The 13,786-nt window shown below is 41.7% G+C and overlaps 1 long non-coding RNA gene across 13 annotated transcripts in view; it reads right to left on the bottom strand.

Moving 5' to 3' along the window:
* The window catches only part of LOC122233012, a 134,795-nt gene that overhangs the window by 77,502 nt on the left and 43,507 nt on the right, over positions 1-13,786 (bottom strand). For 12 of the 13 annotated variants that reach the window (XR_006210415.1, XR_006210414.1, XR_006210424.1 and 9 more), the window contains 2 exons: positions 3,053-3,132; positions 1,767-1,949 (listed from right to left, as the gene is read on the bottom strand). This is a non-coding gene — a long non-coding RNA (uncharacterized LOC122233012). Of the gene's footprint in view, positions 1-1,766; positions 1,950-3,052; positions 3,133-7,304; positions 7,412-13,786 lie in introns of all 13 variants that reach the window. The other variant, XR_006210416.1, reaches the window with a different exon arrangement.

The raw sequence follows: 13,786 nt of genomic DNA, 5'->3' as shown, positions 1-13,786 counted from the left end.
CTCATTTATGCCTCACCTCAATCCCAAGAGTTTGGTATTATTATCTTATTTGACAGGTAAGAGATGCATCCATTGTATCCATGTATATCAATACACCCACTGGAGGCAATTGTAGACCACATGAGGTCAATAGTTAGCATGCATCTAGTTCACGGCTCCTGGAAGGTGGTGCTCAAACAAATGTGTATTGGATGAGCAAATGAATGAATGAAACAAATATCTAGTAAGTGGCAGAGCTGGTATCCAACCTAAGGGATCTAACCACAGAGTGACTGCTCTACACTCATAATAGAAAGCCCAGGGTAGGAGAATGTCCACCTAAGAAGAGGCCTGACCATGCTCCTCTTTTCTCCACTCTTTCTGGGTGTTCTGTATGTGGTTTGAAAGATGAGTAGGAGGGGAAAAACCTGACCAATCTCACAATGGTGCTGAGAAGAAAATTTAAGGAGCATTTTACGAAACCTTGTAAATACACAGCACTGAAGAATAAAGATGGTTCCCGGTATCAGCATTTAAGGCCCATTGTGTGTTTCTTTATGAATGTTGAATATACCTTGTTTTCGAAGATTAAGGGAAGAAATGAGTGAAATACCCTTGCCTCATTCTCACCACTTCCCATCACCCTTACCACCCAGCTTGAAATGACGAGATGAGTGAGTCTGTGTAACCTCCCGGGGGGTTGTTACGAGGTCACACAGATCCATACGTGTCTGATAGATTTACACTGAACACCCCTTGTGGGAAAATTACATTAACTAAAATGAGGTGAATTAGGTCCAGCTTTAGACATTGCCTATTAAACATAATCTATTACACTGTCAGGGACACTAAATTGTTTAATTCAACATTTTAAATGTGAGAAGTTAATGTTGGTGGAAGAGTTAAGCACATTATACATTTATCACCCAAAAGACAGAGATATGAAAATGTCTAAACCATTAGCCATATAATAGCTTCAAAGGCTTTATTCTGGTAACCTTAAATTGGTTAAATTATGAAACTACAATTAAGAATAATTATTCCCGCAGTAGTCAAGTAGATGCAGAAACCCCAAGAAGCAGACAGCTTGGCACGGTAATATATCAGCTTACAACCTGAGTCAGCCTGAGTAGTGATACAGCCACCAAAACTACGTCCCTCTAATAACATTTCACAATGCATCAAGGAAGAGTTTGTGGCGATAAGCAAAGAAAAATTGGGAGATCCTAATCCAAACTTGTGTCCATCTAAATCAGGAAGTGAAAATACCCCAGAAATTTTGTCTGTTTGTTTAAATTATGAAAAAGATGATATTAAAGTCTTTACTTACATTGCAAGCCATCCATCTGCAAAACTATTCCATAATCCCTGGGTTTTAAAAAGACTTTTGTGTCTGTAGATTTCAATAAATAAGCCAGTATTTTTTAAGTTAGTCAAGGCTGGCTGATTCTTAACATGTATTTTTTTTCTTTGGATCTTCCTTCCAAAGCTCTCCCTTCAAGGTCTACCGTGTTTATCCTTCCTTTTTTCCCCATAACAACAATGCCAGGTCAAGTCCAAATAGTGACTACTCAACAAACATTTGCTGAACGAATGAGCAAAGACATGAATGGCAGACTTCACTGAGATACCTGAACAAAATCCCAGTTTTACCAAACTTCCCAGACTTTCTCTGCTCTTCTATGTCCCACAGACTTGACAAGTTAATCTGGCCCCAAACATGACTTTCCACACATCAGCCTCTTGCCCAAGAACTACCAATCACTGGTTTAATAATGAGATCCTACCTCACTTAGTTCCAGCTGACTGGACTTGACCCCTTTGCTCACATAGGTCCCCTTCCTGGAAATGAGCTGTGAATAGCTCTCTTCGAAGATCATGGGGGCTTCCCAATGCGTCAGAGTACAAATGTAGCTGTGGGCCACTCCTGATATACCAGGCCTCTCATTCCAAAGGCCAACGATGAGGTCCTGAAACAGATGGAAACATGCTGACGTTGCATGAATGCAGCTGCATTGAAGTGCTCCGAGGTTTTGTTAGCGATAAATATTTATCTATCCGAGAGATTCTCAAACTTCAATAAACTCAAGAATCACCTGGAGGTCTGAGAGTCTGCATTTCCAACAAGCTCCCAGGTGACATGGACCATGCTGGTCCATTTTGAGTATCAAGGATCCACAGCAGGGGTTGTCACACTTGGTTGCACATTGGAATTATGTGGAGTGTTTAAAAAATACTAATGCTTTAGATGAACCCAGATGATTCTTTTTTGATTGGTCTGGGGTGCAGTCCAAGCATTGCGATTTTTAAAGCCTGTCTGATAATTCTACTGTGCAACCAAAGTTGAGAACCACTAACTTAGACCAGTGTTTTTCAAACTTTTTTTCATTATTTCCCCCTTAAGAAGAGGTTTCTTTAATTTTATTTTATTTATTCATTGAGAAAGGGGGAGAAAGAGCATGTGAGGGGAGAGGGGCAGGGGCAGAGAGAGAGAGAGAGAGAGAGAGAGAGAGAATCCCAAACAGGCTCCACGCTGTCAGCACAGAGGCCGATGCAGGGCTCAATCTCACGACGATGAGATCATGACCTGAGCCAAAAACCAATCTGCCGCTTAGCGGACTAAGCCACCCAGGCGCCCCCTTAAGGAGAGTTTTTAGACATTTTCCCTCTAAATAGTCCTCATGAAATTTTAATATCACAGATATACAGTATGGCAGTTTATATATTGTATGCATACCTGGGCTTTATACACAGAAAGGAAATTTTTTGTTCCCCAAGAAGCATTTTGCATGCTGTTGGGAGTGATATGACCCCTATTAAGAATGCATGCTTAGGGGCACCTGGGTGGCTTCTTTGGTTAAGCATCCAATTTTTGGTTTCAGCTCAGGTCAGCTAATGTTTCGTGGGTTTGAACCCCACATTGGGCTCTGCACTGACAATGCAGAGCCAGCTTGGGATTCTCTCTCCCTCTCTCTGCACCTCCCCTGCTTGCTCACTCTCTCTCAAAATAAATATATAAACATTTTAAAAAAATTTTTAAAAAGAATGCACGTTTTAGACTATGCCTACAGACCTGTCCAAGCATCCACACGTCTGTCTCCATCACAAAATCCTCCAAGCAGAAGCTGTAGGTCTAAGGCACAAAGGACCAGTCTGGAGAAAAACAACAGGAAGGCGATCAGATCATTGCACCCCCACTCCTGCATCCCAAGCCATGACTGACTGTATGGCCTGAAATTCCTTTGTACTTTCTACCACCTCACTATCCTATAACCACAAAGGACAGTGAATGTGAATGTCCTGCCTCATTCAAGTAAGTCAGCTATGGTACTTGCCAGGATATCCCTATGTGTGTTCAGAAGCCAAGCCTCCTTCATATTGCCTAGAGACAAATGGGCTTTCCATCACTGCGTAAGGCAAAACATCTATAGGAGATCTTTTTTTAATTCCAGTATAATTAACATACAGCTTTATATTAGTTTCAGTGTACAATATAGTGATTCAACAATTCTACACATTTCTCAGCGCTCGTCGTAAGTGTACTCTTAACCCCGTTCACCTATTTCACCCATCCCCGCCCTTTTCCCTCTGGTAACCATCTGTTTGTTCTCTATAGTTAAGAGTCTGTTTTTTGGTTTGTCTCTTTTTTTCCTTTGTTCATTTGTTTGTTTCTTAAATTCCACCTATGAGTGAAATCATACGGTATTTGTCTTTCTCTGACTGATTTATGTTGCTTAGCATCATACTCTCTGGATCCATCCATGTTGTTGCAAATGGCAAGATTTCATTCTTTTTCTTTCTGAGTAATATTCCAGTATGTGTGTGTGTATGTGTGTGCATATACATATGTGTGTGTATGTGTGTGCATATTCATATGTGTGTGTGTACATATATATATATATATATATATATATATATATATATGTCATGTCTTCTCTATCATCCTTCAATGGACATGTGGGCTGCTTCCATATCTTGGCTACTGCAAATAATGCTGTAATAAACATAGGGATGCATATATCTTTTTGATTTAGTGTTTTCATATTCTTTGGGTAAATATCCAGTAGTGCAATTACTGGATCGTGTGGTAGTCCAATTCTATTTTTTGAGGAACCTCCATACTGTTTTTCAGAGTGGCTGCACCAGTTTATATTCCCACCAACAGTGCAGAAGTGTTCCTTTTTCTCCACATCCTCACCAACAGTTGTTGTTTCTATAGGAGACATTTTTTAACGTACATGCTAAACCCTAATACTCCCTGAGGTTATACCACAACTTGTGTAAATTGTGTAGGAAAAGTGGGTCACAGCTCTCAGGGGAAAACAGCAGTGTTGTTTCTAATTCTAAAGACAGAGAGTACCCTCTAATTCTAGTGTTAAATCCTAACTATAGAGAAGGCCAGTGAAAATGTGGTAGCAAAAGGGGGCAGGGATGGGTGAAAAGAAAGGGAGGGAAAAATGAACTAACATCATCACATGTCTCCTTTGTGCCAGCGGATGATGTACATTAGTTCACTGAACTTCCGTCATAACTCTGAGAGGTGGATATCATTCTCCCATGTTACAGACAGAAGCCCTGAGATTCTGAAACTCCCCAAGATCTACTTCTAGTAAGTGCAGGAGTTAGCATTCAAATCCTCGTCTGTTGGGCTCCAAATCCAGTGCTCCTTCTGTTCTAGCATGCTGTTCTCCCAGCCTCAGGTGAAACCAAAAAACAAAAAATGAACCACTATAACCATTAAGGACAGTCTTCCACATTTTAAACCAGGAATATCGGGGTGACCTGACTGTGACAACAGGAACTCTGGGTCCCGCAGCAGCTCCAGAACATACATGAAAGGCTGAAATAGACATGAAAAATCTTCAAGGGGGCATCTGCAACCAGGACATCCACATGACATGGATTTAAGTCTGAACCCCAGTGAGACACCAGAGGTCATGAGGACTAAGGCACAGAAGGAAGAGAGAAGCAGTGACGAGGCAAGACTTGGCTCCATTCGACTTTAAATAGTACAAAAAATGGGGACCTGAGTTGCCTGAGGACACAATGTCACCAGAAGCTAAGGTGGCTCTTTGAGTCTCCCTTTTGTGGATAGGGTGTCTGATAAAGCATTTGTAGACTTTCAGGCATGTTCAGATTATTGTGGTTCAGATGGTGGTAAGAATTCCAGGAAGTAGAAAAAGATTGGAAAATGGATGCCCCCAGAAAAAAAGTAACTTGCTTTCCTTAAAGGGTAGGGCCCTGAGCTGACAGCCCTCTGCTCTACATGGGCCCTTCAGACCTCAGTGCAGAGGTAGAGGAAAGAGAACAAATTGTCAAGCCAACCCCTGAGACTCTAAAACTTGATATTCACTCCTTGGAAGAAAAAGACAGATTCCCCTCCATTCCCCACCCCGACCTAAAGCCTGACCTCATCAGAAAAAAGGCCTTTTTCCTTCCTTCTGGGGCAAAACCAAAGAGGCCCCAAAGCTCATGGAGGGAAGGATGCCTAGGAACCTGAGTTCTCACGTGCACACAGAGACACAGAACCCACAAGAAAGCTAATCATTAACATCTGCCTTTCTGCCTTTATCCAAGAGAGAATCTGCTTCCCTCTCGTTGGCTCTCTTTCTCTCTGTCTAGACTGTGTTGTAGCCTGAAACCCATCCACCACCATGATGGATCACCCCTGGTGAGTTACAGAGCTGGCCCACACATCTCTCTAAGAGGATTGCAGAGGAAATCCTAGGGGTGAACCATTTGTCTTACCGTCACCAACTGTGCTACTAAATACAGCCCCCCTCTCTTCCCCAGCAACACCACAGTGTAAAGACCCATGTGAGGGAGACTACTTCCTGTGGAAGCCTGCTACATCAAGTTATTTTTCACCATAACACACTTGTGGAAAGGGGGAATACTCCTGAATAATACACTGAAAGCTAAAGTCCCCCCTTCCTCCAACATTTTCCACTCATAACCACCCAAAGCCAGAAATTGCTCAGAAATATAAGAGCTGCTGCAGGCAGGGAAGAGACCTGGGCACCCACATTTCTCTCCCAGCCACAATAATCTGAACATGACTGAAAGTCTACAAATGCTCTACCAGAGGCCCTACCCACAGACGGGAGATTCAAAGGACTACCATGTAAAAGTTAATCTCCTCCGAGAAATTTGTTCAGACTATTGCCACAGTATTTTCAAATGGATGGATGGACTAAAAATAGATTTATTCTTAGCACCCCCTACAGTCAGGTGTCTGCCATGCTTGAATCAGGCAGAACCAGTCCATTAGGCAGAGGGAAGAGGGGTGCCCTGTCTACAGGTACTTGGGGGGGAGTTCGTGCCCTGTCCTCACCTTGCTACATTGATCACGCTCCTCAATTTGTTTAGCCAGTTGACTTCCACTCAACATGTTTATTAAAATATTGAGTAAGAATTGGCAATGCTGGGTAATGCTGGCCTGGCAGGAGAATCCCCACATGGTGTTTTTACAAGAGCAGTTCAAAGGGCCCCTCTCAACTGGCATCACAGAAGTTCACGTTCCCAGGAGTAGTGAAGCGGAAATAGTTTATTTGCTGAATATTTACCCAAGCACAATTACACTTGATAGGCAGATTCATTCCAAGAGGCAAACTTTACTTTGAATCTCTCACTAAAGCTAACAGGAACATATCTGCACATTTTGAGGCAAGACATCTGCCAGCAGAGACCCATCTCTGTTTGGCATAAGAATTGTACAATAAGACCAAATTTCTGGTAGTTGTTCAGTGAGAGCATTATGGCTCAGCAGCAAAGATTGACAATGTTTGAACAGATCAAGAGAGTAGCAAATACCTAGAGAATTTACCAACACTGAAATAAAAGGAAGGTAGGAGGGAAGAGGGGGAAAAGAGAGAGAAAATGAAAGAGAAGAAAGAAAGAAAGAAAGAAAGAAAGAAAGAAAGAAAGAAAGAAAGAAAGAAAGAAAGAAAGAAAGGAATACAGCAGGGGAGGGAAAGAGGGAAGGAGAAAAAGAATTTAAAACATGAGAAAGAAAGAAGTCCAACACATTCTTACTAGTCTGAACTAGTGGACATTCCCCGGATTCACTGCTCTATAAATTCATTGAGTAATTTGTGCAAATCCCCTGGACAGCTGTCAGATACTCCTCATCTCCCCACCAGCCCATCCCTTCATGGAAAAGCTCATTACATTAAAAGTGAAGGATTAAATTAAAAGTGTGGTATAGAATGCCACCATTCTTTTGTAAAAGGGCTGGGCATCAACATCCGTCGTAATTGCCTGTATTTTCGTGGATGCCCATACAACCAATCTGGAAGTACATATCGGCAATGCAACATGCTTACCTGGGGTGTGATGCAGGGCTGGGGGTGAGACAGAGGAGAAGAGAGACACTTCCTTGGCTGCCTTTTTATGCCTTTTGATATTTGAACCATGCGAATGTGTTGCCTATCTAAACAATGACATGAGAGAATGAGAAACTACAAAAATTATTTAAATAGCAGCCAGCAGCTCTGCACTGACAGCACGGAGCCTGCTGGAGATTCTCTCTCTCCCTCTCTCTCTGCCCCTCCTCAGCTTGTGCGCACTCGTGCTTGCTCTTGCTCTCTCTCTCTCTCAAAATAAATAAATAAACTAAAAACAACAACAAAAACATGGCAGGGATGCCTGGGTGGCTCAGTCGGTTAAGCATCCGACTTCAGCTCAGGTCATGCTCTCAATGGTCATGAGGCTCTGTGCCGACAGCTCAAAGCCTGGAGCCTGCTTTGGATTCTGTGTCTCCAGCTCTCTCTGACCCTCCCCCACTCATGCTCTGCCTCTCTCAAAAATAAATAAACATTTAAAAAATGGCAGGCAGCAGAAGTCCCACAGGTCTTTCATCATACTGGGAAAGAAGGAGGAGGAGAGATCCAACCTCCTTCCCTCCAATCCTGCCTCCTGCCTTTTCCCTTCCCTCCCTTAAAGTCACTGGGACATCTCAGGGCTCAGCAGAAGTTGAGGCTGTGACAGCTGTCTGGCCCTAGGAACAATAATAAGTAAGCCCCAAACTGGAAACCTCAAAGCAAAGAAAGTCTAAACCTTTCGGTCAAGAGAAGAATAGAAGCACTTGGCAGGGAGAAGTGCCCGAGGGTTTGTGAAACAGACCAGTTAAGAGCGGCTGATCTTGGGACACCTGGGTGGCTCAGTCTAAGTGTCTGACTTCGGCTCAGGGCATGATCTCACAGTTTGTGGGCTCGAGCCCCGCGTCGGGCTCTGTGCTGATGGCTCAGAGCCTGGAACCTGCTTCAGATTCTGTGTTTCCCTCTCTCTGCCCCTTCCCCACGCATGCTCTCTCTCTCTCTCTCTCTCTCTCTCTCAAAAATGAATAAATGTTTAAAAAAATTAAAAAAAAAAAAAAAGAGTGGCTGATCTGTGGTCAGAAACTTAAGGCAACGCCTCTCCTCTTGGAGCTTTGCTTTCCTCCTCCAAGAAGCTGGCATGGGAAGGACCCATTGAGGGCAGCAGAGACAGCACCCAGCAAATTGCCTGGAGGAGGGGCGGAGCTGGGGTATTGTTCTGCTTCACCGCTCTCTGTGACCACTGTTCAAAGCAGCCTTGGGCTCCGAGAAAAAAGAATAATAGGCACAAGATTAAGATTTCAGCAAATTCTATAAATGATCATTGGACAATGTGGGGTGTGTTTCTGTTCTATAAAAGTAGCACAATGGAGAGGGAAAAAACCTGCCTTTGAAACCAGAAAGACAGGCTTCACTCCGGATGCCTTCTACTTGCTAACTCTGAGCCTTCAGACAAATGGCTTAGTCTCTCTGTTGCTGAGTTTCTTCATCTGCTAAATAAGATGACCCCAGGATCTTCCTTAGGAGGATTGCATGTGAGCGATACAGGGCCTAGCCCAGAGGTGGTACCGAGAAAAGGGAACTGTTCACTGAAGTAGGAACTTGGGGGTGATGGTAACAGACCAGGATCTAAGTGAATGAGTGACTTCCTCCAGCCAATATGTTTTGGTATTACTATTATCAATTTTGCAGTTAGTTCTTTGCCTTAACACAGAAGCTATGATTTGTTGTTGTTATTTTTACTTTCTGTTCGTTTGTTTGTTTAAGGCATAATATTTGCAATAATGCTGGAAAGAGTGCCACAGGGCCAATGTTGAACGCATCTCACTCATTATTCACTCTGTCATGCTGAAAATAGCATTATTACTCCAACTCGCAGCGACCTAAGACACCCCTCACAGAGAACCTACTATATTGGATGCTTGGAGCAGATAGTTTTTTAACACCTTCTTCTCCACAAAACAAAATTAGTTTCAGTTATACTCATGTTGTATGAGTAATAACCATCATTTTTTGATGTATTTGTTCTTTAGTTGTAGAACCATTAATTTAAAAAGAAGAAATTGCTATTTTAAGGATGTTATTCAAAATTTAGTAAAATCTTTCATTTAAGAACTAATATCTGGACTTACTGCACAAAAGTGTTATGCTTTTCAGTTACTGTTTTGAATTTTAAACCCCAAATCTCCAAGTACTCCCATGGGTTAACAATTAAAATAACTTGGGCTCTGAGTTTTCATCTTTAGTTCACTGGGCTATCATTGTTTATTTTGAATCTTCTATTTAAATACAGACTATGAGGGGTGCTCAGTCAGTTAAGCGTCCAGCTCAGGTCATGATCTCACAGTCCGTGGGTTCAAGCCCAGCATCGGGCTCTGTGCTGGCAGCTCAGAGCCTGGAGCCTGCTTCGGATTCTGTGTCTCCCTCTCTTTCTCTGTTCCTCCTTGCTTGTGCTCTCTCTCTCTCTCTCTCTCAAAACTAAGTAAACATTTAAAAAAAAATTTTTAATAAAAACAAAAATACAGACTATGCACTATCACAGGGGTTGGAGACACATACAATGCCCAAAAACAGCTTGAACAACTCCAGACTGTTACACATTTATTCCCAAAACGAACATGTAACTGAGTCCATGCCCATTGGAGATCCATTATATAATCCAAATTAACTTCTGTGAAGAATACAGTCCTTACTAAAGAGTAAGAAACAAAATCATGCTAATTTGAAGCTGACATATGTATTATTAAATCTCAACAGTAATCTTAATCATTTTAGAATGCAAACAAAAAGATTTTTTTTTTTTTTTTTTTTGGACAGGAGTATTTTATCACTGACATGGTTTAGAACTGCCCAACTGTGAAAAAAGCAAACCGCTTTTAGTTGCTTTTATTGCTTTAAAATTCTCTGCAGATATTGCCGCACCCAAGGCAGACCACTTCTACCCACAATACCCCTCTATGTGGGCCCCTTACCCACCCATCAATCCAGCCATCATGGTCCCCAATTCCCAACCTTAGCGCATTGAAAGAAGAGATGCATGTTAATCAAAAGAGCATTTGTTGATGAAGCTGTTCCCATGCTTCTTTTCACATCAGGCCGTTTGGCCTTGGGATTGGTTTATATGCAACTAAGGCGTTGTTGAAACTTACAAGAAGGTGTTGCCAAGAGTAAGCTGGCTGGTTGGCTGGCAGTGGAGGGTTTCACTTAGCATGGCATTATATTGAGGAGTTTACCATGTCTCAAGTTTATTCCACAGCTTTGCAGGTCTGGAAACTGGGGCTTTTCCACTACTCCCAGAGGATATATTGAAGATGTTCCAGTATTGAAACCAACAGTGTGTTCATTACAATGGAGAACATGGCATTCCCATGACCACAAGGCTAACCCACCTATCTGGCTTTTCCCATGTGATGGATTTTTGTTACTCTTCCCATATTTGGAGACTTTTCTCTTCGTGAGTGGCATCTTCCAAGGTAGAATCCAAAAGTAAGCTTTCCTAGACTCCCTTGAAGCTAAAGAAAAGCCATATGACCTAGACTTTTCCAATCAGACACACACACACACACGAGATTTTGATCTAACACTGAGCAGAATCTGATTTTTTTACGAGGATGACATCGAGGGTGCTTTTCAGGCAGCACTGGCCAATGACTTAGTATCTGCCTTCTAGCCATTAACTGTGCACTCTCCCATATCTTTAACCGTGGTGACAACAGTGAGATTGTCCCTGGAGCTATCCCACCACGAGGTCTGCTTCAGACCCCAGAGCACCCGAGCACAACCCTCTGGACCCCCCGGAGAGGATGTAAGCTATCCCAGATCCTATAATAAACTTCATTTCTGTGTAATTTAGCTGGAATGGGTCTTGTTATTTTCAATATCCTAGGAAGCCAGATTAGTAATTAGAAGATCATATATAGTGTATACAGTGTGAGTAGACAGTACTAAGGGGTGTTTTATGCAAACCAGATAATAATTGTTTATAAGAGTACCTCGCTATGATTTCCCCCAAATAGGTATTCTACCCTAGACAGTGATATACGTGTATTGGCAGAGTTTTCTTCTCCTAAATCTACTTTTTATGCTATAATAAATCTGCTCTTTCTTGTACTATATTAATAATACTGGTTAAATTACAAGTCGAGCTGCTGTTCCCATGGGCTGACACCTCCCATTTAATTTTATTTGAGCAGTCTAATTTATTTCTACTTAATTCTGCAATCTTATTTCTAGACTCCCATGGGCCAACTCCTCCCTTTTAATTTTATTTAATTAGTCTAATTTATTTCTATTTAATTAATCCACCTTATTTCTGGGTTATTGATGAGCATCTCACTGGTACCCTCATATACCACCTACAGCTGACACAAGTTTTGGAGTGTTTTTTTTTTCAAGATTTTTAAAGATATGGTAGAGTAATTGCACTGTGAACTAAGTAGGGCCGCCACTCACAGCAAACTTCCCCATACTCTCACAAACTCACCACGAGCTGTTTAATAAGTGTAGGAAATTCAATTGTTTTAACACTTTTAAAGCTGCCATTTTGTTTCAAAATAGCAGACCTAACCACAAATCAAATGTAACTGGCTGCAACATTGGCTAAACATTACTCCTCCACTTCTAAAGTTGTTGTGACACATATCTACACATTGACTGATAAGAGGTGCTGCTGAGAAAAAGGACTCACAACTGGTCAATCAGCTCCTGAAATAGGTTGTTTTCAGGCAACCCTGGCAAAGGCAGAGGGGACGAACAAGTTGCCCCTTGAATTCCACAGATTCCAAAATTACAGAATTCTGTAAGATCAGGCTCCTATGGGACCTCTATATGCCTGGATATACTTAAATTATTTTGCTGTCTTATGAAGTTATTTCCAGGCAAGGTGATTGTGGGCAGTGTAGAATACTAATTTTCTAATACAGCTCTCCTGTAATATTTTATTTATTGCATTGTTTGTCTTTGTTCTATTTTAGCCTTACAAGGTGAACTAAAGTTTACCCAGAAAGATGCTTTTGATAAGTTCACTGCATTCAGAAGATTTGTCAGCTGTCAAAAGTTTTCCCTGGGCTTTCAAACATCCTTCTTTACTTTTGACAAGAAAATGTTCACTAAGCCATTTAAATCATACACCAGCAGTAAGCCAGAAGTTTAAAAGAGAATATTCTATCCTCGGCCAGGATGGAACTTCCTTTAAAAAAAGAAAAATAATATACTTAGACTGGAAAAGAGTTTTTCTTGTAGTCACTCCTAAGAAGGACATTTTGAATGAAAATTAAATGTTCTTTCAATTTTGATGTAGCAGAATATTTAAAACGAAGTTTTCTTTCCATTAATTTTTCCTCTTCTAGATTTCAAGAGAAATTGACTTAAAATTTCAAACTCTTAAAATCGTAAACTGCCAGACCCAAGAACTTTGTAGAACACTGTGGTGTCCATAAGTTGGTATCATCATAGAAGTGCATTGTAATCAAAATGTCCCCATGGCCGTTATCTGGTCTAGTGTTACTCAAACTTCAGGATTTTTGTCATATTGTGCATTACCTGCATATTTGTTTACAGTATCTTTCTATAGACCAACATACTTTGTATACTTATGTAAAATTGACTTTGCCTTAAGCATTAATATCCATAGAGTCAAGGACTTGGTGTATATGATAATGACTACTTAGATGCTCACCAATTTAATTTCCTGTTCTTAGTGACACAGGAAGACTGCCCTTCCCAACCTCCCTGTGTTAGGTTGGCCCCACATGACTGGATTCTGGCCAATGCAATCTGGGCAGAAGGGAAACACTTACAAAGCTGGTCGCTAAAACATCCTGCTTGCTTTCTCTTGCTCTCATTCTGCCACTTGTGTGACTAGAGACAATGTATTCTGAAATGGCAGCATTCAGCACCCTAACTGCTCAGAGGAGTGTTGGCCATAAGAGCATCCAGGTCTGCACCAGACTTTACATGAACAGCCAAAAAACAAAACAAAACAAAAACATTTTCTTTTATTGAGCTATTGAGATTTTTCATTTGTGCCTGGGAGTCCCCAAAATCACCCCTGGATCCAGTGATTCAACTGAACGACTCACAGAACTTAGAAAGCTGTCATACAGAGGTCATTATAGTGGAAGGATAGAGAAATCAGAAAAGGCAGAGGCACACGGGGCAGAGTCCAGGAGAGACCAGGCACAAGCATCCAGTTATCTTCTCCCAATCCAGTCATGTGAACATCACCTAATTCTCCCAGTACTGAGAGTGACAACATGCATGAAGTACTGCCAACCAAGGAAATTCATCTAAGCCTTGTGTCCAGGGCGTTGATCACCCATGTGTCTGACCCTCGTTCCATTTCCTTCAGAGATCAAACTGATACTGTGTGGCCCATGACCCCCACCATAAATCACACTGTGAATATAAACTATCTGACATGGCACAAGACCTCAGGTAAACAAAGACACTCTCAAAAGACAGGTTGTTTCAAGGGCTTAGAGGTTGTCTCC

Source organism: Panthera tigris, chromosome D4 (genome assembly GCF_018350195.1).
Source record: "Panthera tigris isolate Pti1 chromosome D4, P.tigris_Pti1_mat1.1, whole genome shotgun sequence".
NCBI lineage: Eukaryota > Metazoa > Chordata > Mammalia > Carnivora > Felidae > Panthera > Panthera tigris.
Note: the sequence above shows the minus strand (reverse complement) of the source record. Positions and strands in the feature narration are given on the sequence as shown.